Here is a 26739-nt window from a genome sequence, read left to right as displayed (position 1 = left end):
TAATAAAGCCTGCGCCGCCGCCGCCGATTAAGTGATCGGCGTAAACCTCTAGTATGTATGTACATAACACGCACACAGATGCTTGGGTGTGTGTACCAATTTCAGTAAAAAATATGTATTTATAAGGAAAATAACGATCATTTAGTATAGTGCTACGAACTAGGCCAATAAATTAGATTATAGTACAAATCAATTAAAGCAGATTCGTTGAAAACACATACACAAGTATGTCATATAATATTCCAAGTATAAAAATTATGAAAAAGAAAAAAATGGCATTTGAGGAAAGCAGGAGTCGTATGTTGTTGTTGTTGTTGTAGCGATAAGGTTTCTCCCCGAAGGCTTTGGGGAGTTTTATCGATGTGATGGTCCTTTGCCGGATACATATCCGGTACGCTCCGGACACACAGCACCATTAAGGTGCTAGCCCGACCATCTCGGGAACGATTTATATGGCCACATTAAACCTTCAGGCCATCCCTCCCTTCCCACTCCAAGTTCCATGAGGAGCTTGGGGTCGCCAACAGGATTCGCCGCGGATAGGTGACGTTGACAATAGGGTTTGGAGAAGCTATATATTGCGCTGGCAACCTGAAAGGGTTGCGCTACACAGCCCCTTGAATCTGGTATTTTAGCGCCTCTTACGACAGGCATACCTACCGCGGGTATATTCTGACCACCTAACTCGCTGGGGTGCAGGAGTCGTATCGTCCCTTATGATCACAGTTCGAAAGCTATTTTCACTCAAAATAAATATGAGACGGTTCAACTATATAGGTTAGGTTAGGTTGAAAGGGCCGATCAACAAAAACCTCACATAGACTAAATGTGTTCATGGTGTTACCAAAATTTGTTTGAAGACCAAACAGGGGAACCTTAATGAGGTGCCAGAACTAATGGTATAGAATAACTCCGTCCTCTTGGTAAATACTAGAAGTTGTATAGGGCCTAGCTCATTTGCTGCCTATGCCCATCGTGAGCCTTAACTCTTCTCTCTTCAGAGATATGAGCCACTTTGCAATTTTACTGCGCCGCGCTTCTGTCCTCGCCTTTCCTGCTTGATGTTTGATATGCAAATCCCGCCATTCTTTAATTTCATCCACACGGATTGGGAGGTTGCCGTTGTTATTGTTATAGCAGTGCTTCGCCCCATCCAATAGGTGTGACCGATCACAAATTTTCATCAATATCCTCTTACGGGAGTCCAAGGAAACTTGCTGTTTCAACAGGGGTGGACCATAATGAGAGGGGTGTTAGAGGCGTTGGTTCCACATTACAATTGAAGAGATGGTTGGTGTTATGTGGGAACACATTGCAAGCAGGGCATACATTTTGTATGTCGGAGTTGATTCTGGATAGGTAAGAGTTTAACCTGTTACAGTATCCAGATCGAAGTTGAGCTAGAGTGACTCGCGTTTCCCTCGGGAGTGTGCGTTCCTCTTCTGCGAGTTTAGGGTATTGTTGTTTAAGTACAGGATTCACCGGGCAATTCCTGACATAGAGGTCCGACGCCTGTTTGTGGAGTTCACTGAGGACCTGCTTGTGTTTTTTTCCTTGTTGTTGTTGTTGTTGTAGCGGTGCTTCGCCCCACCTAATAATTGCGACCGATCACAAATTGTCATCAATATCCTCTAACGGGAGTCCAAGGAAACTTACTGTTTCAACAGGGGTGGACCATAATGAAAGGGGTGTTAGAGGCGTTGGTTCCACATTAATTAAAGAGATGTTTGGTGTCATGTGGGGACACATTGCAAGCGGGGCAAACATTTTGTATGTCGGGGTTGATTCTGGATAGGTAAGAGTTTAACCTAATACAGTATCCAGAACGAAGTTGAGCTAGAGTGACTCGCGTTTTCCTGGGGAGTATGCGTTTCACTTCCGCAAGTTTTGGGTACTGTTCTTTGAGTACTGGATTCACAGGCAATTCCTGGCATTTAGGTCCGACGCCTGTTAGTGGAGTTCACCAAAAACCTGCTTGTGCTTTTTTGCTTTATACGGCTGAGATTGCAGGGGCCGTATTTCCTCAAAATGCTAACGGAGATGACTCCTTAAGCCCCTAGGCGGTATTGGCTCGTCAATCAGATGTCTGTTGGGATGCCCAAGTTTCTGGGTATTTAACAGGAACAGTTTGGTTAGCATCTCATTTCTCTCCCTGATGGGGAGTATTCTCGCCTCATTATGTAGATGGTGTTCTGGGGACAGCGCGCGGCGGTTCTGAGAGCAGTGTTTTGGCAGGCCTGTAGCTTCTTCCAGTGGGTAGTTTTTAGGCTTGGCGACCGTATAGGGTACGCGTAGCATGCAATCTGTTGGCCAATTGCTTTTTATGTGGTAATGAGCGTTTCTTTGTCTTTTCCCCAAGTACTGCCAGCAAGGGATTTGAGGATTTTATTACGGCTCTGGATTTTCGGTACAATTGCGGCTGCATGCTCACCAAAATGTAGATCCTGATCAAACGTCACACCCAAGATTTTGGGGATAAGGTCGCGGAGGATTTAGTCGGTGATAATGCCAGGTTTTGCGAGGCGAAAAAACTGGAGAGATCAGGGAGGTCACCGTTTATTCTGTTGCAAAGCTCATCGATTGGTGGGCCTGGGCCTGTGGCCATTATTGTGCAGTCATCAGCGTAGGAAACAATAGTAACTCCTTCTGGTGGCGAAGTTAGCTTAGATATGTAGAAATTAAACAAAAGTGGGGATAGGACACCACCCTGTGGCACCCCTTGTTTAATTCTTCTTGGTTTTGATGTTTCATTTCTAAATTGCACCGATGCCTGTCGGCCACCCAGATAATTTGCGGTCCACCTTTTAAGACATGGGGGAAGGGTAGACCCCTCCAGGTCTTGCAGTAACGTGTCATGGTTGACCGTATCAAAAGCTTTTCATAGGTCTAGCGCAACGAGTACTGTTCTATGGTGGGGGTTTTGATTTAAACTGCAATTTATCTGGGTGCTGCTGACATTTAGCGCGGTGGTGGTGCTATGGAGTTTTCTGAAGCCTTGCTAGCTGCAAATTTGCTTTTAAGGGAGCAAAATGGCTTCAAGCGTCTTGGCTACTGGCGATAAGAGAGATATCGGGCGATATGACTCTCCTATGTTAGCTGGTTTCCCAGGCTTTAGTAGCGGGACCACCTTGGCCATTTTCCATTTTTCGGGTATGACAAAGGTGGAAAGAGGCAGGTTGAAGACATATGCTAAATATTTGAAACCCTCTTTCCCTAGGCTTTTAAGCATCGGCATGGCTATGTCGTCTGGGCCCACTGCTTTGGATGGTTTAGCATGACCATCCTCAACCTCTTTGGCGGTGATGGTAATTGGTGACGCGCTGAATTTATGTTTATGTGCGTGTCTGTTGGCCCTCCGTCTATCTTTGTCGACCGTGAAATGTATTATATATTGTCGGCAAAAAGCGCTCGCGCATTTGTTTGCATCCGACAGTACTTTATCGCCAAAGGCGATGGAAACTTTGTCATTGTGCCCAGACGGATTCTATAGGGGCTTGGGGTTATAGGGGTGGACCAAAGTTTACCTACACCGGCAGAGAGGTTACAACCGCTTAGGTGCTCCTCCCATTTCGCCCGTTTGGGTTCATCCACAAGCAATCTGATGCGTTGGTTTATATCCCTTATTTGGGGATCGCCGGGATCGTGCTGTCTTATAAGGTCACGTTCTCTCGCTAAATTTGCGGCCTCCGCCGGGAAGGTGGGCCGAATTTCCGGAGTTCTACCGGCGGGAATGAAACGAGCCGAGGTGGATTCAATTACCTTGTGGAAAGCACGCTCCCCTTGGCGGCCATCAGTCGGGATAGGGAGGGCAGCAAAGCGGTTGTCTGTAAAGGATTTGTATTGGTCCCACTTTCCTTTTTTAAAGTTTATGAAAGTGCGGTTTTCTGTGACGATGAAGTCGCCGGTACGCTCGAGCGAAATAAGTATAGGCAGGTGGTCGGATGCCAATGTTACCATCGGCTGCCACTTGACGCAGTTTAGGAGTTCTGCGCTCACGATCGAAATATTCGGCGAACTGTGACAGCTTCCTACCATACGTGTGGGGGATTCTACGTTTATTGTGCAGAACGTTGTTTCTTCTATTTGATCCGCCAACATCTCACCCCTGCTGTCCGCCTGCAGGTTTGAATGCCACAGATCGTGATGGGCATTGAAATCGCCTAATATAATGCGATTATCGCCAGTGAGTAGGACTCAGATATTAGGGCGGTATCCACTGGGGCAATAGGTGGCACGAGGGATGTAGATGTTGCTGATTTCTAGGTTTACATCGCCTGACCGGACAGATAAGCCGTGATGTTCTAAGACACTGTCCCTGCGGCCGATGTCGGGATCAAATATATGATATTGCACTGAGTGGTGTATGATAAACGCGAGACCGCCTCCATTTCCGATCTCGCAATCTTTTCCGTGGACATTATACCTAGAACAGGTCTGCAGAGCAGATCTTGCTGTGAGTTTAGTCTATTGAATAGCAGCAATGAGGATGTTGTGCCGCCTCATGAAATCGACTATCTCCGTGATCTTGCCAGTTAATCCATTACATTTAACTGCAGAATTCTGAAGTGCTGCAGTTGAGACGTCGTGCCTCTAGGAGTAAGTGACGGGTGCTACGCCTTGGTTGTGAAAGGTTAGGACGCAATTGCTGTTGTGGGCCTGGGACTGGACGTTCCTGGGTAAGCATTGGGGTACCCGGTGTATTTGGTGGTATGGACTCAGAGTCTGTTTTCCTGACCAACACGATTGCTGCCGCAAAAGAAGAGGGAAGAAGACGGGGGCGGGGGCTGATGCTCGACATTGCTACCCACTCTACTACGGATAATGTAGTTATGAGTGGGAGCGGCCGTATGAGCTGGTGGCGCCGTAGGGACGCAATAAATTAAATGGGGTTACACTGAAATGACAGTCCTTGGTCGGGAAAAATCCCGAGGCGGTTCTGAGGGCAGTATTTTGGCAGGCCTGTAGCTTCTTTCAGTGGGTAATCTTTATTTATTTATTTTATTTATTTATTTATTTATTATTATTATTACAGCTTTTATGCCTAGATTTACAACATATAAACTTATCACATGTAATATGAAATATCTATCGTATCACAGTTGTGCGACAATATAATTTATTTTTAAACATATTTAAGTCTTCACAGTTTCTTATTTCTACAGGAAGTTCATTAAATCTTTTTAGATCTTTATAAAACAAGTTAAGCTGTCCTCTTTCCGTTGTAAAGAGCGGAAGTCTGAAGCTATTTTTATTTCTCGTATTAATATTGTGAACGTCTCTTTGATATACAATATGTTGCTCAAATACTCCGGCAGATTACCCTTTTTAATATTAAAAATAAAAATCATCACAAAGAAAAGGATCCGCTGTTTTACACTAAGCCATTGCAATTCATTTAGCATTTCTCTTGTCGGAGTATCGTATTTTTTCTTTAGAATAAACCTCATCGCTTTATTTTGCATTTTTTGTAAACTGTTTATCACACTATCTGCCACTAAAAACAATACCCTACAAGCCGCGTGAGCAGAACGCTGATGTGTTCACCAACACATTCACACAAAAGTATTGCGATTACTAATACATACAAACTTGGTGTTGTTAATTTTTTTTCATGTTTGCCCGAAACTGTGCGTACCTGTCCATAAATAACTCAATTTGTGTTCCCTTGCATTATTTTCGGTCAGTTTTGGGAACACGAGAACGATATTTGGAGAATATCAGAACAAAGCTATTATTTTCTAAAACGCAAAAGACTTAAAAATTTCAGAGCGCGACGGGATTTTTAAATTAATTAATTAATAAATAAAATAAAGGTTAATATAATAAAAAAAATATGAAAAGAAGGCATTTTGCTAATTGCTTATCGAAAGAGAAAAAGCTCTTTGACGATAACGTTAAAATGTTTGAAGAACTTGAGAAGTCCTCTCAAGATAAAGTGCAAAGTGTTGCTAATTCTTTGGAAAGTGTTGCTAATCCTTTGGAAAGTGAGGATAATCCTTTGAGTAGTGAGATTTTGCAAAGTCAGTGTTTGCCAGTTGATAGTGTTCGAAGTGATAGTGATGAAAGCGTAGAAGAGTGTTTAGGTGCCCAAAGTTATTATGTAGAAGAGGGTGCAGGTACGGATCTGAACGACTTGCTAAGAAGTTGGGCCATAGATTTTAAAGTTCCTCATAATATTATAGACGGACTTCTTCAGGCACTCCAAAAGGGTGGGATAAAGGATTGCCGTTGTGTGCCAAAACTCTTTTAGATACCTTTCGAGAAAAAGTCAGTGTAGAATCTATGCCAAATGGTGAATTTTTGTACTTTGGTATACAATACCAACTAGTTTCTAAACAATTTTCATTTTTGGAGGCACAAGAAGAGGTTTTAATTGATGTGGGAGTAGATGGTCTCAAACTTTTTAACAGTTCAAGTCGAGTTTTATGGCCTATTCTTGGAGCACTAGTACATTTTCCTAGTGTTGATCCTCTTGTTATAGCTAGCTTCTAAGGTTTTAAAAAGCCTGAAAATATTAATGATTTTATGGCTAAGTTCGCTTCAGAGGCAAAATCCCTGCGAGAAAACGGTATTGCTGTCGGTCCCAATAAAGTGTTGTTAAAATTTGATGTGCGTGTGTTCATTTGCGACTCCCCAGCTAGGGCGTTTGTTAGTGGTGTTATGTCATTTAATGCCAAACATGGATGCCCCAGGTGTCATATAGGGGGTGACTCGGATGGGAAAGTATATTTACCCACAACGTCTGGTATACCCAGGACGGATATAAGTTTTGAGAAAAGAGATCATGTGTCTCACCACAGTCCTCAATTCAGGCAACAGAAAACCGTTTTAGAAGATGCCGGCTTTAAAATGGTTTCTCAGTTTCCACTAGACTGTATGCATTTTGGTAGATTTAGGTGTCGTAAAAAGGGTTTTAAAAAATTAGAATAGCGATGCAAATATCCGAAAGATAAATGAAAATATTAAATTTATTTCTAATTACTTTCCTTCTGAATTCTGTCGTACTGCGAGAAGTTTAGATGAAGTTAGTCGGTGGAAAGCAACGGAATTCAGACAGTTCCTTCTATACACAGGAATTTTTGTTTTAAAAGACTGCATTAGTAGTGAGTTGTACTTCCTTTTCCTACTACTACATACCGGCATTCGACTTCTTTCAAGTGAAAGGTCGTTTAGGTCTGAGGCTGATGTTGCCCAAGATATATTAGAGCATTTCGTCACGCAGTTCAGTGTAATGTTTGGGAAAGAAATCGTTACTTTCAACATTCATGGTTTATTACACTTGTCAGAATGTGTCAAAGATCTTGGTCCTTTAGATTCCTTTTCTGCTTACAGGTTTGAAAATTTTATGCAATTTTTAAAAAAAGATAGTAAGAAAACAAAATCAAATATTGCAACAGCTGTTTTTAAGGTTGAAAGAAAGGCAGGATGTAAGTTCATCGATTCACAAACCTTCCAAGCTAGGCTCTTTCGATATTGATTTAAAGAAAGATAAAGACTGTTTTTGTTATAGCAAAAAAGTCGGCCCTATAAAGGTAGTAGAACTTATAGAGTCAGGAGAATTGGAAATAGTGCAATGTACAGTTTTTCGGAAAACGCAAAATTTTTTCGATGTACCTGTTAGCTCCTCCGATAGTTTAGGTATTGTTGTTGCAAGTGAGCCAAGCTTAAATTTGGTTGATTTAAAGAGAGAAGATCTTGATTACAAGTACTTCTGTATCCCTCAGGAAAGCAAATTTTTGCTTGTACCCCTTCTTCACCACCTATTCCATGAGTTTTCCAATTAAGCCACTTTTTCCTAACCCTTGTTTCATAAACTTTCAATAAAGTAACACTTTCCACACTTTCGAATAAATAAATCTTAAAAATATAATTAAAACGTATCCTTTAGCTTTTGATTATAAAATTTTTGAAGAGTCCAGTTACAAGAAGAAGTGCAATTATGGAATCTACAAATAATGGAAAAAACATCTCTTGTACATGATTGTAAGAACAATAATGGTAAGAACATCTCTTGTACATGATTTGTACATAAGTTAACTTTCAATAATTTTCAGCGAATTCTTTCAATAAAGTGTTTGCAACGAATAGACGATTTAATGAGGCTACATCTGAAGCCGAAGGTGCTGCCATTTCCTCAGCAGGAATGGTAGTCGATCAGGCTGAAGGACTGCTACAAGGAGATCAGGCTGAAGATGTTGGAACCAACCAAATTGAAGTCAACCTGGAGGGATTCAAGGGGTTGTGTAGCGCAATATATAGCTTCTCCAACCCAATTGTCAACCTCACCTTCGAGCGGCGAATCCCGTTTCACTAACAGACGAGGCTCTGGCGACCCCAAGCTCCTCATGGAACTTGAGGGTGGGGAGGGATAGCCTGAAGGTTTAATGTGGCCATATAAATCGTTCCCGAGATGGTCGGGCCAGCACCTTAATGGTGCTGTGTTACCGGAGCGTATCGGATCTGTATCCGACAAAGGACCATCACATCGATAACACTCTCCAAAGCCTTCGGGGAGTAACTAATCGCTACAACAACAACAACAACAACAAGTCAACCTGGCAGGACCTAATGGAGGTAAATTTTTTAAATTTTCATTTTGTTTTAAACCCCTCCTCTAGACTATTAAAAATAAATAAATAAATGTAAGGTGCGATAACCTCCGAAGAGATATAAGGCCGAGCTTCTCTTCCAATTTGCGTCGTGCTCCTCTTGATTTTCCCTACAAATTGGCCGGACGGGACCTACATGTGTTATGCCGACTCCGAACGGCATCTGCAAGGCAGATGAGTTTTCACTGAGAGCTTTTCATGGCAGAAATACACCCGGAGCGCTTCCCAAACGCTGCCGAGGGGCGACCCCGCTTAGAAAAAATTTCTTCTAATCGAAAAACCTTATTTCTAAAATTTTGTTGTTGCTTTGCCCGGGGTGTGAACGTAGGACATACGGTGTGGTAGGCGGAGCACGCTACCATCACACCACGGTGGCCGCAAGAGTTTTACCTTTCGTTTATACACAAATCATTTGCCCACATATAGTTAAAAATCAAATATACCCATGTTATTTGTACGTGAAAACAAAAATCGTGGTAATACACTACATTAAATTTAAAAGCTTAAATGTTCACAGCCATCTCTTTGAATGTCCTTAACCATATTTTCACTATACCAAAAGAGAAAGCTTTGTATTTATTCAGCCCGCCCTAATACATTTGCACATCGATTGCTGCCCTACCTCAGAATGGGATTGCACACCGACCTATTTCAGACTTATTTTTTAGGAAAACAGATAATCCAGATGCAATATTTCTATATTTTTCCACTGTCCAAGCAAATAAATGATTGCCAAGATGAAAGCCCCATGTAATATCATGTCAGAAGTTACATTTACAAGTATAGATGCACCCTTTAATACAAAGACGGGTATAATATCCAGGTGTAACATGATAATTAAATTTAATAGCGCAGGATTGAATAAAGGGCCCTCTGGTTTAGCAAAAGAATTCCCACATTGCAACAAGTCATAACTGGAAACATTCCCCGACATAACGTCGCTGCACTTTCCACCACTATTAAAGCAGAACCAGATATAGTAATCACAAAGAAATTTGCTATGTAGAGCACCCCATTGCGGTAATTCTTTACTTTAGCTCACAACTGCTAAAACTCGACCGCGTTTTGATCCCAGGACCATGAATCCGAAAGCGGAAATTCAAAATTTTATTTCTGTCAAAAGATATTTCCAAAAAACCAAAAAATGGCCCCGAAGCACTGCGAAACCGGGGGTGGGATCCATATTTTGGTAGTAGTGCAGTTTACGGTACCCACCCTAAAGTTGGGCCAAGATTTTCGAGTGAGGTATTAATATCGAGAACAATAATCCGAAGGCGGAAAAGAAAAATTTTATCTCTGTCCGGAGATATTTGCAGTTGAAGTTGGCGATTTTAATGTGGTTGTTGTTGTTTATACCCACAAAAAAAATTGTGCATCACCGTGGCGGTAGCCACGGTTATACCACACACCCGGACTTGGCATGGCGTAGCCCAGGGTTATTTTTTATAAGCGCGGCCGAAGGCCGCCAACGCAGAAATGTGTTCTGCGCAAAAATACTATGGATCCCACCCCCGGTTTCGGAGGGACCCGGGGTCTTTTTTCGGTTTTTCGTTAATATCTCTTATCCGCCTTCGGATTATTGTTCTCGAGATTAATACGCGTCTTTTGACACCACACTCGATATTTTTGGTAGCGTATTAGCAGTCGACCCCTCAACTAGACTATTACCGTTTTTTGGGCTTGAGAACTGTCTCACATCCAGTTTGATATGGGTTATTTAATTACTCTATACACCAAGTTAATCACCAGTAAAGTTTTTTTCATTCCTAAGTGTCTTTTAAACTTGCACGAATATTTTATACGCCAATTACACGGCTCAAGTATCCTTGTGCCAATTACCAATTTGCACAAGGATTTGCCTGGTGTGTGCACTGGTTGCGCTATTTGCGCAGAGAACTGCGCTAAAATCAAAACGATTTTGATATTTACGCATGTCTGCAAATATTGCATATGCTTTTTTCTTCGTGTGTGGTGAATCTTACACAGTTTACCTGTGGTTTCTGATAATATAACATCAGTAATTATTGCTTAAAAATGTTAATATCGAAGGCGTAAGGACAATCTCTAGCTTGTAACAGGAATTCACACAAATTTAATAATACATAATAATTTTTTATACAATTAGAACTCATGTTTCATTTGGTGCGCTAGTTGAAAAATGAATATTGCGCAGTGCTGCAATGAGTTGAGCTGGTCTTGCAACTAAAATATAAAAATTATAAATACAATGGAAAATAAACGCTTCTGGTGCGAGTTTTTCGACTTATACTGTGAATTACCAGTGGAAAATAAATAGTGTATGTCAAAATTTCCATTTGCACAAATTCCGTCGTTTTATATTTGCGCATGGCTTTTGTGTCGTGTATGGGCCGTCTAAGCCAAAGGTAGATATGTGCAACAAAATTAGCTTGATCAGCTGACTTCTATCGTTTTCAATGCCCCAACAAGAAAGCTATCAGTTAGGTAGCTGTGATGTATATTACATATTGCGGCATATTCATAGACGAAATTTAGTTGGTACATAAAGTTAGTTGAAGCTTTTTCGACAGATATCCAATAGAAAATTATGTCAAAAAGCTGTAACTAACTTTTAGTTCTTAACTAAGTTTGACTATGAATACGCCCCATTGTTTTGTATAAGATATTAAACGTATTATTCTTTTTATAGATGTGCTGAGAGTTTTGATGGAGATTATTTATAAGATGGATCAAATTGAACAGAATGTAAGAAGTAGGGTAATATGAGACGGAGGAAAAATAGCATTAAAATTCAGAATGATTTTGTATTTAACTAGATATTTGTATTTTACATTATTCATGCAAAGTACTTTTTGTATTCTTTAAACTTAGCAACGTACACTCAGCTATAATCAAAGCGTACTAATGAAAATGGTGGAGGAAATTAAGCAACATGTAAGTATTGTTTTTATTTAGTTAATTTTACTTTTAACTTCAACTATTCTCTAATGGCTTAGGCTTTTTTGTGTGTATACAAGTCTTTGCTATGCAGAATATTAGTTTCATTCCCCTAACGATAGATTACTTACTTCTTACTTAATTGGCGCTTAACCGTCTAAACGATTATGGCCGTCCAACAACGATAGATTATTATCTTAAATATACAGCCCAATTCTCAATCTTTTCCCCGGGAAGATTTCTCCCGTTATTTGCCATCCTCAACCATTTTTGTATGGAGAATGGGAAAAAGATTGAGAATTTGGCTGATAACGAAAAAAGGTATCGACCATATCTCAACCAAACTACTTTGTTGCTAAAGCTCACATCTCAGTATATAATGTTTTGTAACACCGATTTTCAACTCGTTTCTTGTTAATATATATACTTTAACAATAAACCTTCATTTTAAACAGGCGGTACCGAAGAGTGAAGTTTTGGCGCAACAGCACTTAATGCGAGAGTGCAAGGTGACGCTGAAGAAGGTGGAAAGCTCTGTGTGCAAAATTACTGGGGAAGTCAGAGACAAGTACATGGATGAAGTTGCCAGCGCATTGCCTCTCCAGAATGTATTAGAGGTTCTAAGGGTGGAAGAAAGATTGAAGGTAGAGGAGTATGCTGTATGTAATTTGGCTCAAAAAGTTCTCTTTTACCATAATTTAATTTCGCTTTCATACTTTAGAAGGCTCATATGTTCAAAATTAAGGGCATTTTAGAGGACATACCCCGAGTAGTAAAAGAAATTTTTAGTGATACGTTGATGGAAGAGTACAACTGGGCGGGAGCAGCTGGAAAGAAAAGTCTCCAAAAGCTTTCCTTGTCGAGACATTTCTTCGCGGTAAGATGTTATAAAGAGAGATGTATTATAAATTGTATTCCTATTTTGATTTTTGGTACGTTTTTAGATGTATTCATACACCAAGGACATGCATCGTATGAAAAAGGAATGAGAAAGGCGGTTCAACTCAGCCACCGCAGGATGGCACAAAGGAAATTCGGCAAAAAGCAAAAATTAGTTACTGCACAGACAAGTCCACCAGCGCAATGAAATTTTTCCTCTTTTCTTTTTCATTTAAGTTGTAGCTTTTGAATTTTCGGTTTTTTATATGTTTTTGAATTTTTTTAGTTTGCGGAATATATTTAAGTTAATTAGTTACTGTTTTTAAGTTAGGCTAATGTAATATATAAATGAAGTATTTACGTTTTCGTTATATTTTTAAGTTAGTCAGTTACTTTTTTTAAGTTAGAATAATGTGATATTTAAATGAAGTTTTCTAAGTTTTCAAAATATTTTTTAATTTAGTCCCAATGTTTAATTGAATTTTTTATATAGTTTTTATCATAACTACCTGAGACAACAAGGACAAATAACTAATAAATAAAAGCCTTTTTGACAAAAAAGAATTGAAATTTTAATTAATAATGAACACATAAAGAAAAGCAATCTGATACATATGTAAATAGTTTAAGTTAAAATTAAAAATGCAATTTATGTTTTCTTTAAAGAAATAAAATTTTTATGAATACTGAATCCATAAAAAAGTAATGAGATACACATTTAAATAAGTAAAAGTTATAATAAATAATGCAATATATATATATTTTTTATAGTTTTTTTATCATAAGTACCTGAGAATGAAAAGACAAACAATTATTAGCTTTTTAAAGAAATGAAATTTTAATGAATACATAAAGAAAAGCAATGTGATATATATGTAAATAGGTAAAGTTAGAATAAATAATGTAAATATACTTTATTTCAAGAAATGAAATTTTAATGAACAATGAAAACATTAAAAAAAGTAATCAGATATACAAGTAAAATTAAGTTAGAATAAATAATGTGATATATATATTTAATTGGACGTTTTGAGATCTTTTTATAGTCTTTTATCATAAGTACTATATAAAAGTGCACATATATTGAATAATAAACGAATTTTTATATACATCTATATGTTTTTTATTTATTATGATGCATCCTCTGTGATTGATTTGCACATCCGGTTTGATGGATCCGCCCTGACTAATGTTTACATCATGTTTGATGGTTCCGCCCTGACTAATGTTTACATCAGGCTTGATGCCTCCGCCCTGACAATTTTTTACATCCGGCATGATGCCTCCGCTCTGACGAATGTTTACATCCGGTATGATGCCTCCGCTCTGACAAATGTTTACATCCGGCATGATGCCTCCGCCCTGAAAAATGTTTACGTAATGTCTGAAGTCACACGTGTACAGCCAAACCCATCAGGTTTGTCATACTGCTAGAGCAAACCTGATGGGATATTCGTACTGCGCCCTGATGTGACTTTCTTACAGCACTTCCTGACAGATGATCAATCATCTGATTGTCAGCTGTCTAGTAGGGTATGGTAGGGCAGTAATTAAAATGAGGTTCCACGATTGTTCTATATACAAGAATTTTATGCTTTTTTGAAACAAATTTACATGATCTGTATAAAAAGCCTATCTTTTTTGCTCTCTTTTGCTTCAAGTCGTTTACATGATCCTCGAATTTCACTTTATTATCAATAACTATACCTAGGTATTTTATTTTATCTACTTCCATAATTTTGCAGTTTCCGATTTTTAGTTCATTTGTATTACTAATAAGTGTTCTACTTAAGATCATATATTTGGTCTTATCAGCATTTATCTTTAATTTATTTTGGCACATCCAGTTATAAACACTATCTAAATCTGATTGCATTTTTTCAATAGCTACATTGAGATTTTTATCGCTTATCATAATAAGGGTATCATCTGCAAACAATTTGAGATCACAATGGTTTACTGCTGTGACTATGTCATTTATATATATTTTAAAAAGTATTGGTGCGAGTATCGATCCTTGTGGAAGGCCGATATTAACAGCTTCTTCACTTGATATAGAAGTACCATTAATTAATGTTTGTTGACGTCGGTTGGAGAAATAACTTATAAACCAGTCCAGCGCTTTGTCTCTTATGCCGATACTATACAGTTTATCCATCATAATTTGGTGAGATACAGTTTCGAAAGCTTGTTTTAGGTCCAAAAATACCGCAATTGCGTAGTTTCTTTCATTTAGTTGATTTTTCCACTCAAAAACAATTGAATTTAAAACCGTCTCACATGAGTGTTTTTTTCGAAAACCTGATTGCTTCGAAGTTATAATTTTATTTAATTCAATGTATTCTTGCGCTGCTCTTTTACAATTAATTCGATGATTTTCTCATCTGCTGGCAATGTATTTATTGGTCGCATTTCATTCGATTTTATGGTATTTTTGACTTTATAAACTGGCGTTACCGTAGTAAGTTTCCAATAATCTGGCATGGTAGCAGTTCTAAAGCTCTCATTAATTATATCAGGCATGCTTAACCAACGAACCGATATCATTTCGTTACGATAATTAACGTTAATAAACGAAACAAAGTCATTTCGTTTCGTTTATTAACGTTAAAAACGTCAAATTAACGAAATGATTTTGCTTCGTTTTCTGCCACATCCCAACGAAATCAAATCGTTTATGTTGATTATTAATTTCAAACTATGCTGGCAAAGCTGATTGATGGCGGAGTCATTAAAGGTGAAAGCATTAGCCGAGCTGATTGCAACTTTTCTCATGAATTTTGACAGTACGAACATTTCTCAGAGTATTTTTGACATTACCACCAACGAATTACACAAACAAATTACATGGAGTTTGTGTGTGTATGTCCGCTCGTTGTTACCACCTTACGGCTTCACCATGGCTATAGCATTGCCAGCACAATTCAAACATAAAGTATCACGGTTTTGTTAACGTTTTTAACGTTAAGGAAAGCTTTTCGTTTCGGTTAAAAACGAGATACAATTTATCTTGATAATTACTTTATCGATAATATTTCGAAGTGTTTCAACGGAAACGGTGGAAATTTTTTGATAAACGATTAGCTTAACGTTAAGGTGCATCCCTGAATTATATCAGCATAAACGTACACTGTGTATTCAACTGAGTCTTTTACAACACCATCCGTTAAAAGTTTCTTGCCACCTATCTTGTGTTTAAACTGTTTAACAACTTTTGCTACAGTATCAGCTGTCACTTCCGTGAACTCGAAGTATGTGTGTACATTATAATCATGGTTAAAGTTATTTCCCACTATTTCAATCTCGTTATTAATATTTTGTATACTGTTCACGAAAAATTGATTTAGTTTATTTGCTATGTCTCTTTCATCGCTGTATATTATGTTATTTATTTCCATTTTTGTTATCGGAGTTTTCTCTTTTTTTAAATTAACTGTGTCTTTTAAATATTTCCACATAAGCTTATTGTTTTTTCTATTAGCCAAGATTTTACTTTCCAGGTACCTGTTTTTCTTAATCTTAATTAGTTTTTTGTAGTGTCTTTTTAGGCTTTTGTTCTGCCTCCAGTCACCACTCATTTGACTACTTTTATAGAGACCATTTTTGCGTCTGTTTAGATCAGTTAACTCGCGATCATACCATTTATTCATTAGTTTCACTTCAATTTGTTTTTCAAACGTTAGAACTTTCACTGCTTGAACCATAACATAATTTAAAGCTTTGATTTTATCTTCAAGTGATAAATTGTTTAATATACTCAAGTTATCGTATCTAAAAATATGAAGAAGGTTTTCAGCATTGTAGCACTCCCATGAAGTTATAGTTTTTGTCACACGCATTTGGTACTCTTTCTCTGATTCTAAAATAAACCCAATTGTTTTCTGGTCAGAGATTTTATTTTCTTCAAGCCTCATACAGTTAATTTTATCACTATTTGAGGAAAGTAAATCAATTCTTGTTTGAGAATTTTCTGTTACACGGGTATTGAAATCCATTACCTGAGTCATACATACATTTGCCATAATGTCAATTAACTGATTTCGGATGGAAGTGTTCCTGTTCATGTATATATTGAAATCCTCCATAAGTAAGTTATTATCGCTTGGTTCAAACTTATGTATAACATTTTCACACAAGTAATTTATAAAATCACTGTCATTACTATTAGGTGAATGATATAAAAGTCCCATACACCATTTTGTACCATTTGTTTTAATTTTAATAATTATACACCACATATTTTGGTCAAAGCTGTTGTTGTAAATCACTTTATACTCAATTGTTTCGTGAACATATATTAACACACCGCCTGTGTGACGGCTATGTGAATCACATCTTACGATCGTGTAGTTAATTAATTTCAATTCGGAATCTTCTATATCACTTGTTGTTCTTGATTCTGAGCACATCACAATAAATGGGTTTTTTTATATATGAGCATTTCAACCTCATTTTTGTTAGCTATGATGCTACTTACATTTAGGTATAAACCAAGTAGTTGCTATTTACGGTTAGGACCTTTGTTACGGCAATATTTTTCATAAGCATCGACGTCTGCTACCTTTTAGGCTTGGCGGCCATATCGGGGACGCGTAGCATGCAATCGGCTGGCCAATTGCTTTGTAAGTGGTAATGAGGGTTTGTTTATCTTTTCCCAAGTACTGCAAGCAAGAGATTTGAGGATTTTATTACGGCTCTGGATTTTCAATACAATTGCGGCTGGATGCTCACCAAAATGTAGATCCTGATCGAACTTCACACCCAAGATTTTGGGGTGTAAGACAGTCGGTAGCGTAGTGCCTTTGACGTGGCAAAAAAAAAAAAAAAAATAAATAAATAAAAATAAGGTCGCCGATGATTTAGTCAGTGATGTCAGGTTTCGCGAGGTGAAAAAACTGGAGAGATCAAGGAGGTAGCCGTTTATTTTGTTGCAAAGCTCATCGATCTGTGGGCCTGGGCGTGTGGTCATTATTGTGCAATCATCGGCGTAGGAAACGATAGTGACTCCCTCTGGTGGTGAAGGTAGCTTTGATATGTAGAAGTTAAACAAAAGTGGGGATAGGACACCACACTGTGGCACCCCTTGTTTAATTCTTCTTGGTTTTGATGTTGCGTTTCTTAATTGCACCGATGCCTGCAAAATGGCTTCAAGCGTCTTGGCTACTGGCGATAGGAGGGATATCGGGCGATATGACTCTCCTATGTTAGGTGGTTTCCCAGCCTTTAGTAGCGGGACCACCTTGGCCATTTTCCATTTTGCGGGAATGACAAAGGTGGAAAGGGACAGGTTGAAGACATGTGCTAAATATTTGAAACCCTCTTTTCTTAGCCTTTTAAGCATCGGCATGGCTATGCCGTCTGGGCCCACTGCTTTAGATGGTTTAGACTGACCGATGGCATCCTCAACCTCTTTTGCGGTGATGGTGATTGGGGACGCGCTGAATTTATGTTTATGTGCGTGTCTATTGGCCCTCCGTCTAAATTTGTCAACCTTAGAATGCATCATATATTTTTTTAGCAAAAAGCGCTCGGGCATTTTTTCGCAATCGACAGTACTTTATCGCCAAAGGCAATGGAAACTTTGTCATTGTGCCTAGACGGATTCGATAGGGGCTTTACGGTGGACCAAAGCTTACCGACACCGGCAGAGAGGTTACAACTACTTAGATGCTCCTCCCATTTCGCCCGCTTGTGTTCATCCACATAATCTGATGCGTTGGTTTATATCCCTTATTTGGGGGTCCCCGGGGTGGAGCTGTCTTATAAGGTCACGTTCTCTCGCTAAATTTGCGGCCTCCGCTGGAAAATGAGGCCGAATTTCGGGAATTCTGCCGACGGGAATAAAGCGAGCCGAGGCGGATTCAATGACCTTGCAGAAAGCACGCTCCCATTGGCGAGCTTCAGTCGGGATAGGGAGGGCAGAAAAGCGGAAGTCTGTAAAGGATTTGTACTCATCCCATTTTCCTTTTGTAAAGTTTATGAAAGTGCGTTTTTAGGTGACTATGACGTAGGCGGTTCGCTCGAGCGAAATAAGTATAGGCAGGTGGTCGGATGCCAATGTTACCATCGGCTGCCAGGTGACGCAGTTTACGAGTCCTGCGCTCACGATTGATATATCTGGCGAACTGTCCTACCATACGAGACGCCCCCACTCCGTTTATTGTGCAGAACGTCGTTTCTTCTATTTGATCCGCCAACATCTCACCCCTGCTGTCCGCCTGCAGGTTTGAATGCCATAGATCGTGATGGGCATTGAAATCGCCTAAGATAATGCTATTATCGCCAGTGAGTAGGACTCAGATATTAGGGCGGTATCCACTGGGGCAATAGGTGGCAGGTGGGATGTAGATGTTGATGATTTCTAGGTTTACATCGCCTGACCGCACAGATAAGCCCTGACGTTCTAAGACACTGTCCCTGCGGCCGATGTGGGGATCAAATATATGATATTGCACTGAGTGGTGTATGATAAACGCGAGACCGCCTCCATTTCCGATCTCGCGATCTTTTCTGTGGACATTATACCAAGAACAGGTCTGCAGAGTAGATCTTGCTGTGAGTTTAGTTTGTTGAATCGCAGCAATGCGGATGTTGTGCCGCTTCATGAAATCGACTATCTCCGTGATCTTGCCAGTTAATCCATTACAATTTAACTGCAGAATTCTAGGTGTAAGTGACGGGTGACTACGCCTTGGTTGCGAAAGGCTAGGATACAATTGCTGTTGTGGCCTTGGGACTGGACGTCCCTGGGTAAGCATTCGGGTACCCGGTGTATTTGGGTTTGCGGCCTGGCAACATGGCGCAATAAAGCCCGTCGGGGAGATTCCGTCGCGGAGACCAGAACGTCTAGGAAAGTGGCACCGCCCAAGGCAGGAGCAAACATATATATTCTGTGCTGGCAAACGGTACAAAAGGTGGTAGGGACTAAGAGTCTGTTTCCCTGACCAGCACGATTGCTGCCGCAAAAGAAGGGGGAAGAAGGCGGGCGGGGGCTGATGCTCGGCATTGCTACCCACTCTACTACGGAGAATGTAGTTATGAGTGGGAGCGGCCATATAAGCTGGTGGCGCCGTAGCTCGCGAGCAGCAGCGGGTACTTGTTGTGGCTTGAGGAGCAGCACAGCTGCTGGAAGGTAGTGGGCGGCGCTAAAGTGCAGACTACGGGACGCCCTTGGGCTTGAACAGCAAGGAACCACAAAAGATTTGTAAAAGTTACGAGGACATCTGGTTTTGGGATCTGCCCAGATCAACCTGTACGATGCAACCATCCCTTGCACGTGACACACTGACAGGAGTATGACCGGCCTAAAAAGATTCTTTTCCGGCAAACGCAGTAAAACAATTTCTACGGACAGGGGTCAGGTGACGGACCCGGATTGGGTTCGATACCTTCCAGGAGTAGGAGAGTATGGCGCAGTCACGCTGCGAGGAGCTGCTGGGAGGATGACAATTTGTAGGAGGGACACAACAAATTAAATGGGATTACACTGAAATTACAGCGCTTGGTCGGGAAAAATCCGGAGTCGCTCCGGTACATAGAACCGACTACCTTTAGAAGCGCAACCCTCAAAGATTTTTCTAAGCCATTCCCACCAGCGGTTTAGGGGGCTTAGAATATACCCGTGGCAGGTATGCCTGTCGTATGAGGCGACTAAAATACCAGATTGATTCAAGGGGTTGTGTAGCGCAACCATTTTAAGGGGTTGCCAGCGCAAAATATAGCTTCTTCCACCCAATAGTCAACCTCACCTACCCTTGGCGAATGGAAATACAGGGAGAGTCAAGGAACATCGTCTTCGCAGCGGCCTATTTTGCGGGAGATAACCACGAGGTCCCTCCAGAGGGTGTGAAGAAACTGACGGAATATTGCAGACGGGCAAAATTACCGTTAATCATGGGATGCGACCCCAATGCGCACCACGAGGTATGGAACAGCACAAACACCAATTCAAGGGGTGAGTCCGTTCTTGAATTTATTATTAGTAATTACCTAAGTATATACAACGTTGGGAATTCACCAATCTTCATCACTAGGTCTAGAGAGGAAGTCCTGGATATAACCCTGGGTAATGATCTGGCTGATGAGCTGACGGAATCCGACGTCAGGGGTACGCGGATGATATTGTTATCATTGTAAGGGGCAAATTTGATAGCACCCTTTGCGACATAATGCAAAGGGCATTGAGGTTAACGAAGGAATGGTGTACTGCGGTAGGGCTAAGTATCAACCCTAAGAAGACATCCATTGTGCCCTTCACCAGGAAAAGAAAACTGTAAGGGATTAGGCAAATCACAATGGATGGTGTACAGATGGAGTACACGACTGAGGTGAAATACTTGGGAGTTACGTTTGACTCTAAGCTCTTATGGAAGAAACACGTCGACAATACCATATCAAAGGAAGAGCAATTATGGTGTGCAGACGTATTGCAGGAAGATCCTCGGGATGCAGCCCAAAGATCCTAAGATGGATGTACACTAAGCTTCAACGCTTAGTGTGTCTGCATTACGGGAGCCATTCGAACATGCCCGACGGCAGCAAAGAGGTGCTGCTTGAGTTAACGCCTCTACATATAACAATTGAGCAGGCAGCCAGGAGAACTTTAGTAAACATAGCTAAAGAGGGATGTGGAAGAGGCAAAGTGATACAGTCACGGAGCATGGCGAAGCTGCAGGAGCAGATTCCACTTATCCAACTTCCCAGAGATTATACGAAGAAAATAATTAAGTTTGAGAAGCGCTTCAAAATAGAGCCGGGGAACAAATGTACGTGGGACACCTCCAGGATTGAAGCGCTTCACCAGGAACATACTATAATATGGTACACCGATGGCTCGAAGACACCGGAGGGCATAGGAGCGGGGATCTTCGACCACCGAACCAAAACATCCCTACCACTCGGAAAATATCCGAGCATCATCCAAGCCGAAGTTGTCGCCATAAGCCGGTGTGCAGAGATAAATTTACAACGGGGACATACCAACGAGAAAATCGCTATACTCAGCGACAGTCAAGCTGCACTCAAGGCATTATCTTCAGTTGAGATTAAATCATTAACAGTCCTTGATTGCGTAGAGAGGGTAAACAATCTAGGAGTTAATAACACCATCCGTCTAGCATGGGTACCTGCACACAGGAGTATATGGTAACGAGCGAGCGGACGAGCTTGCCAGGTTGGCAGCGGCCGGAAAGCCAATAGGTCCCGAGCCTATGGTCCCACTAGGGTCACATACAATAAGGGAGGAATTTCTACAAAAGGAGGCGTGCTTCAGAGAACACTGGCGCGAAAGTCCAGGACTTCGGTAGGCAAAGGCACTAATAGGAGGGTACAACTCAAAGCGATCTAAGGCTATGATTAATCTCCCAAGAAGTAGCCTTAGGATTTTAACAGGTATACTCACAGGTCACTGTAGGCTAAAGAGCCATATGCATAAATTGAGCATATCGGCTAGTAGCCTCTGTCGATTCTGTGATGCCGAAGATTAGTCTGCAGAACACATCCTGAAGGAATGTGATGCAGTCGCGAGACGAAGGCTTAGGATCAATCAAATTAGAAAATAGTCACATACAATACATATACAAATAGAAAATACACTCTCTGAAGCCGACAACCATTCTGCATTTTCTTAGAGAACTCGGCTTGGATGAAGTGTTGTAAAGAGAATGAGGGCACAATAGACCAATAGGTCGCAGTGCTTAACCTCGCAACATCTATCTATCCATCTACCCGTGGCAAATCCTGTTACTTTAACAGCCGAGGCTCTGCCGACCCCAAGTTCCTCATGGATCTAGGAGGTGGGTAGGCGGGTATGGCATAGAAGGTTTCATGTCATCATACCAAATCGTTCTCGAGATGGTCGGGCTAGTACCATAATAGTGGTTGTTTCCGGATCTGCATCCGGCAGAGGATCATCAACATCGATAACACTACCAGGGCCTTCGGGAGTGTCCTTATCGCTACAACAAAACATAATTTCGAAATAGAAAAACTCTCTTCATTTGGGAAACAGCATTTATACATTAGCATTGAAATCCAGCGAAGTGTCAGTCAATCTTGCCAATAAATGCTCTTTGGACTAGGTAGGCTATTGAAAAGTAAACTCCTCTCTCGGAAAACGAAAATCATGTCCTACAAGTCACTTATTCTGCCCATACTGATATACGGTACAAAAGCAAGGACAATGACAACATCTGCTGAGGCGAGCTTTATGCACACATCGACATAGTCCAACTTATTGAAATACAGTGGCTACGCTAGCCAGCTAAAAAAAAGTATTCTTATGGGAACCCGCCTATGGAAGCAAGGAAGAGTGCGGCCCCACTCCGATAGAATCGCAAGGCCAAAAAGCGATGTAAATTTACTTGGTGTTAGAAATTTGCGCCAGAAGTGGTTATTTCGGAACATGGTTTTATTTTCAGAAAAGGTATTCCCATATCCTTAATAGGCTAAACGTTCGAAGAGAGTTATGCGGCTAAAAAATTTGGTTTCGTGTTGCTTGATCAGGATAAAGGAAAAGATCAATAAAAGAACTTGAAGCTCTCTGCGTGTTAACGAAATCATTACCATAAAATTAGCAACTTTTGTACGTATGTATATTCGATAAATAAATACTTAAATATAAATAAAAAAATGCATCTTAATTTTTTGTTCGCAGTTAAGTGAAATGTTTTTGTCACTTGAAACCCGACTGAATTATAAGCGCAAATAAATTCCTAAATTGTCAAACAAAGCATTTTAGCGGGTAGCAAATAACGTTTCATAAAGGCATGCATATGATAAGCAAAACATGAACGGGTTAATGCATTTGTACATAAACCTATTTGAAATATTCGAGGTAATAACGTCGTCAGAAATTTAAAACAAGAATTTTACAAACAGCCAAAAATCTAAATTTGTGTGGTATTAAAGTTAACTTATACTGTAATAATTGAGCAAAACGTCTTAGTTTCGGTTTTGATTTTGCATTATTAAATAAGCCCATTTGTTCTTCTTACTAAGGTCAAATCACTCCGAAACATCAGGTACATGAATTGTATTTGCCCCTTTGGCCTGGCATGCCTTACCAGTTATAATCTAAGCCCACTGATTCCCAGGGGTGCCTCAGTTTGGCTTGCTTTTGCTGCAAGCACAAGCAGCAGTCCTACGCTACTTCTGAATCAGCCTAATTTTCCCAGGGCCTCTTCAGGAATATTAGCGTACTACCTTTGTTTTAAGCTATTACCCAAATTAACGTAGATACATATTTACAAATATATGTACATATGAAAAGTGCCTAAACTTCCACAAGGTCATCGGAATTAAGCCTTGAACTTAACAGTAAGGTTAGAGATAGCAAAATCTGTAGAGTAACTACCGGTAATAGTGCAGTTTACGGTACCCACCGAAATTTGGGCCAAAATTTTCGAGTGAGGTATCAGAAGACGCGTATTCACATCTAGATCAAGAATCCGAAAGCGGAAGTTAACTTTTTTTACCCGTTCAAAAGATATTAACGAAAAACCCCGGGTCCTTCCGAAACCGGGGGTGGGATCCATAGTATTTTTGCGCAGAACACCTTTCTGCGTTGGCGGCCTTCGGCCGCGCTTATAAAAAATAACCCTGGGCTACGCCATGCCAAGTCCGGGTGTGTGGTATAACCGTGGCTACCGCCACGGTGATGCACAATTTTTTTTGTGGGTATAAACACAACAACAACCAAATTAAAATCGCCAACTTCAACTGCAAATATCTCCGGACAGAGATACAATCTTTCTTTTCCGCCTTCGGATTATTGTTCTCGAGATTAATACGCGTCTTTTGATACCTCACTCGAAAATCTGGCCCAACTTTAGGGTGGGTACCGTAAACTGCACTACTACCTAACTACCTACATCAATTTCCTTTTACATTTGTTAGTTTATTGGCACGGTGGTATTCGGAAAAAAGAAGTGTATTATACTATTATAAAGGAACTTTTAATTATGATTGTATGAAAGTGTTTAACGACATTGGCTTTTTTTGGGAACTGTGGGTGCACACATTGTGCCTTTACTATATCTACGAAGTGGGACTCAATTACAATTTTCATACGTCAATTTTGTAAGCATAATAGTGTATGCAAGTTCATTAACATACGCAGATACTTTCATTATCTCAACATTGACGCATTCCATGACTTGTTCATTTGTGTCAAAAACTACAATCAACTATAACTTACAAAACAAAAAGGATTCGGTCTTCTTCCACGGTATTTTTTTAATTTCTTGCTGCCTTTTTAATTACGTATATCGTTTTCGTCTATGGCTGCCAGTATCTTAACTTTTTCGTATTATGCTTTATGGCCACCTTCAGTATCGACTAGCCACATTTCTTTTTGGCTTATCCCGTATTTTTTTCACAGCTGGCTCATTGTTCTCGGCGGGCTTGTACACTTTATTAAATTTTTTTGTATTTCCTTCGGTTATCATTTGTACACACGCCTTAAGCTATTTTTTCAGCTTTTACCACCTTATCCCCATCGCAATTATGTTATAAAAACACCACCTCATTTCCGTTTTCTTTAAATTGTTATGTATTTTTTGCGTTGTTTGTTTTTGGTAATTTTCGTTCTTGCTTCATTGGGCGAAGTCGTTTTTGCTGTAATCTTGTGTTTGCGTCCTGCCGCGACCGATAGGAAAAGTATATTCACGACGAGCGTGCCAAAGTGTTAATAAAATTCGTCGGCCTGTTTGTTTCACATGAAATCTTTTTCTTTTTTAATTTATTGCCACAAATTTATTATCCCCATTGCCTTTTCAGCGTAGCTTTGGCAAATTATAAATCGCATTTTAGCAAAATTCAAATGCTTTGGATTAATTTAAATGAAGAAATTTATTTTGTTGCAATAATTCACCAACTAGTACGAAAATTCAGAACCATTGTGAATTCACAATGTTCAGAATGTTATGCTCCTTCTTGCCATTCTTCACAGTAATGGTCGCGTCAGAAAGAAGCTTTTTATATAGGTGCGTTAATAGCTGTTTTTCTTTTAACATCTATATACGTTTAAGCTGCAGACATTAAGCTGGAGACATTGGTGCTTTATCGGTAACAGTATCGGTAACCTTTTAACAGCTGATTCGACCAACCTTATTGGAAACGTTTGGAGCGTTTTTTTCGAGCTCGCGTAATAAAAAAAAACCCTAATTTTATTGGTGTCGCTAAGGTCGTAACCGTATCGTAGCCTACCAATTGGTTTTTGGTTTACCGTCGTAACGATAAACAGCTGATTACGTTAGGGATACGACTACAGCGATACGACATACGGCACCAATGACTCCCGCTTCACCCTTAAACTTTATATGGACTGTTAAGCGTTAAACTTTATCTACTCTTCTGAAATTGCTGCTGAGAAAATTAGTACTCCTAAATCTCAATACGCATTATACTCAGATGCAACTGAAATATGTGTCTATAGCTGTGTTTTTTTCACGTCTTTATACGTTTACGCTTAAGCTGCAGACATTGGTGCTTTATCGGTAACCATATCGGTAACCTTATAACAGCTGATTCGACCAACCTTATGAGAATCAATGCAGTCGATTATTGGTGCCGCTAAGGTCGTAACCGTATCGTAGCCAACCAATTGGGTTTTGGTTTACCGTCGTAACGATAAACAGCTGATTACGTTAGGGATACGGATACAGCGATACGACATACGGCACCAATGACTCCAGCTTTAGTGCTTTATCGGTAACCGTATCGCTAACCTTATAACAGCTGATTAGACCAACCTTATTGGAAACGTTTGGAGCGTTTTTTTCGAGCTCGCGTAATAAAAAAAAACCCTAATTTTATTGGTGTCGCTAAGGTCGTAACCGTATCGTAGCCTACCAATTGGTTTTTGGTTTACCGTCGTAACGATAAACAGCTGATTACGTTAGGGATACGACTACAGCGATACGACATACGGCACCAATGACTCCCGCTTCACCCTTAAACTTTATATGGACTGTTAAGCGTTAAACTTTATCTACTCTTCTGAAATTGCTGCTGAGAAAATTAGTACTCCTAAATCTCAATACGCATTATACTCAGATGCAACTGAAATATGTGTCTATAGCTGTGTTTTTTTCACGTCTTTATACGTTTACGCTTAAGCTGCAGACATTGGTGCTTTATCGGTAACCATATCGGTAACCTTATAACAGCTGATTCGACCAACCTTATGAGAATCAATGCAGTCGATTATTGGTGCCGCTAAGGTCGTAACCGTATCGTAGCCAACCAATTGGTTTTTGGTTACCGTCGTAACGATAAACAGCTGATTACGTTAGGGATACGACTACAGCGATACGACATACAGCACCAATGACTC

At 40.1% G+C, this 26739-nt stretch overlaps 1 protein-coding gene across 2 annotated transcripts in view; it reads right to left on the bottom strand.

The window, feature by feature from the left end:
- Positions 1-25297, bottom strand: part of gzl (godzilla E3 ubiquitin protein ligase) — a 111707-nt gene extending 86410 nt beyond the window's left edge. For both annotated transcript variants that reach the window (XM_067759384.1, XM_067759385.1), the window contains exon 1: positions 24601-25297. The gene's annotated coding sequence lies outside the window, so the exon portion shown is untranslated. The remainder of the gene's footprint in view (positions 1-24600) is intronic.
- Positions 25298-26739: the final 1442 nt, after the last annotated feature.

The sequence above is a fragment of the Eurosta solidaginis genome, chromosome 1 (genome assembly GCF_040869045.1).
Source record: "Eurosta solidaginis isolate ZX-2024a chromosome 1, ASM4086904v1, whole genome shotgun sequence".
Lineage (NCBI taxonomy): Eukaryota > Metazoa > Arthropoda > Insecta > Diptera > Tephritidae > Eurosta > Eurosta solidaginis.
The sequence above is the reverse complement of the archived record's forward strand: the minus strand, read 5'-3'. Positions and strand labels throughout refer to the sequence as shown.